This window comes from Hipposideros armiger, unplaced genomic scaffold (genome assembly GCF_001890085.2).
Source record: "Hipposideros armiger isolate ML-2016 unplaced genomic scaffold, ASM189008v1 scaffold_139, whole genome shotgun sequence".
Classification (NCBI taxonomy): Eukaryota; Metazoa; Chordata; class Mammalia; order Chiroptera; family Hipposideridae; genus Hipposideros; species Hipposideros armiger.
Window position 1 is genome coordinate 2,226,244 of NW_017731489.1, and position 2,753 is coordinate 2,228,996.

Here is a 2,753-nt window from a genome sequence, read left to right on the forward strand (position 1 = left end):
GAAGTGACACGGCACAAGCCAAAGAACGCGCGGAGCTGCCACCGGAAGCTGGGAGAGGCAGGAAGGGTCCTCCCTTAGTGCCTCCAGAGGGCGCGTGACCCTGCTGACACCTTGATTCTGGCCCCCAGAACGGCGAGAGAGTACATTTCTGCCCTTTTAAGTCCCCGGTTTATGGTCATTTGTCCTGGCAGCCCCAGGAAACTATCACTCCATCAGACTTCGTTGCCCGGCCTAGGCAGACAGCCTTGAACTTCCAGGTGGTCATTTGGTTTGCGATGAGCATGTTTGGGGAGGACAGAAGAGGACAGCAACAGCAGGGCTGGGGACACAGATTTCCCCTTGGTTTCTGGCCCTCCCATCCGGACAGTTGTGTCAGGTGAGATAATGCCTGTTGGCATCTTTTTCTTTCTTTTATCTGGCTTGTGGCTGAGCAACTTGAGGATGTCAGTTTCCTCAGAGCCAAACCTCACGGTGCTTGGAAGTGAAACGAATGCCTTTGTGTGTGTTCATGCACCAGGTCAGTGGAGGTGGCCTTGTTTTAATATGGGCTGGAGCCACTCATGACATGGCCTGGGGCCCGTGGCATGGACCAGTCTGAGCCCTCTGTGGCCTGTGTGCAGGTGTGCACCCAGCGGGCCGCCGTGTGGGGAGCTGAGACCTTACCTTGTACTTGGTGCCCAGGTTTAAGCAAACGTGCTTTGTTTGGTGGGTGAAGTGGAAGGTGATCTCATCCTGTCTCCTGATTTGGACCTTGATGTGCCGGTTGATGTTTAAGGAGATGGACTGGACCGGGGGCGCGTGGACGTGTCGGCTCAGGTCCCACCAGTTCCAGGCCTTCTGGGGTTTGCCTTTCGCAAAGTAGTACCCCACGTTCTGGCTCAGGCTCAGCCTAGACCAAGGAGTCGCATCAGGCAGACGCCGCCCTTGGCCCTCGGGTGAAGGGCCAGCCCCTCCTGTGGGGACACAGGCCTGCTCCTCCTCAGGAGTGTAAAGACCCCAAGCTGTGGCCTCAGGAGACCCACCCACCGGGGACCCTTGCTGTGGGGGACCCTGAAGCCTGGCAGGGGGTCTGGTCTGAGACTCCCCAAGTCTGGGGCCTGGAGGTTGGGGCGATGCTGGGCTTTAGTGTCCACACACCCAGCAAACGACAACCATGCCTTCTACCTGCCCTGAGGAGGTGGAAATCGAAACAAGACCCAAGAAACAGTCCTTAGAACAGCTGGGCTCTAAATCTTCCCCAGTGCCTGGGGCGCAGTGGGGGGCTGTCATTTGCATCAGCGTGGAGGCAGGGCTGGAGGCCGCTGTGGGAACTCCTAGCGATGATTAGGCCGGTGGGCCCTGGCTGAGCAGCCGTTCCCAAACGGCTCTTCCACAAAGCCGTTCTCCTGTGACAATGGGACCGTGGTTCTGATGATGAATGCCCTCAGGGGCCTTTCTGCTGAGGGATCACATTTTCCTCTGGTGCTGCTGTCCCTGGGCCCGGGGATCCAGCTTGGGGATGGGGAGGCCCACCCTGCCCTGCGAATGACCTTGTGGGGGTGAGGAGTGTATGGGGGATACACAGGCACAGTGCTTCTCTCACAGGGCCTCTGGTGCCTGAAATGCCACAGCAGCTGCTTTGCTTTGGTTGAAGCCACACTATGGCTTGATCTGGATAAGATGCAGCTGCCCTTGGGGGACAGAGGACAGAAAGGTTGGGCGACTTTGCCCCGCTGAGCGTGGAGGGGCTGCTTGGCGGGTGGGCAGAGGGGCCAGGCCAGGCGGGGTAAGAGTGGAGGCCTCTTGGGACATCCTGGGCCTTGGCCTGTGGCCATTTGCCGAGATTTACGAGGCCACCAGACGCCTCCCATAATGCTGAGGAGAGCTGAGCATTAGAAGGGAAGCTGCCAGGATGTCTCCCGCTCTTGAGAACCCAAGAGTGATGAAGAANGAGAGAGAGAGAGAGAGAGAGAGAGAGAGAGAGAGAGAGAGAGAGAGAGAGAGAGAGAGAGCACGCGCTGTGCTGCGCATTGGCTGTTGTTTTGCTTCGAGTTCCCTTTTTGTATTAACTTGCTGAAGTATGCTGTGCTTTCCTGTTGAAATTACTGCTGTGGTTTGTGGGTTCCGGCTGCCCCTGGCCCATTCAACCTGTGTTAGTTTCTGGCAGCAAGCAGGGTGCTGCTGCCCCCACTGCATGCACACAGCGGCGACTTCCTCCCTAAAGGAAGGGGGCTGGGCGCTGGGCAGCCAGGAAAAGACACTCTCCAACGTGGGTCCAAACTCCGTAACCTGTGTCTGCCCTTCGTGTCCACTCTCGGTGTCTGGGGACTCCCAGCATGCCCCCACCCCCACTCCTTTTCACTCTTCAGTGCTGGGCTGGCTCAAAAGCCACCTCCTCGGAGAGGCTGTCTGTGACCTGTCCCCTGTCTCCTAGTGACTCTTCCTCTGTGCTCCTACCTCCTTCCCCACAAAGCCACAGTTTCATCGTTCTGCTGTTGCTTGTCCCTGATCCCCACTCCAGTCCCCGAGGGCGAACAACCCATTCTCTATCTCTGGACCCTCAGCACGCGGCAGGCACACAGTGTATATTTGTTGCGTGGCGTAATTAATGACTGAATTAATTCGTAATTAATTTCTGTGGGCGCTGGATGAGACTCCGTTTGCCTTGGGCACTCACTGACGAGGTCACCCATCAGGGACCCCTCGTGTGTAACTCAATACATCAGTATTGTAAACAACCCACTTGTTCATTCTCTTTTCTAGAAGCACCTTTT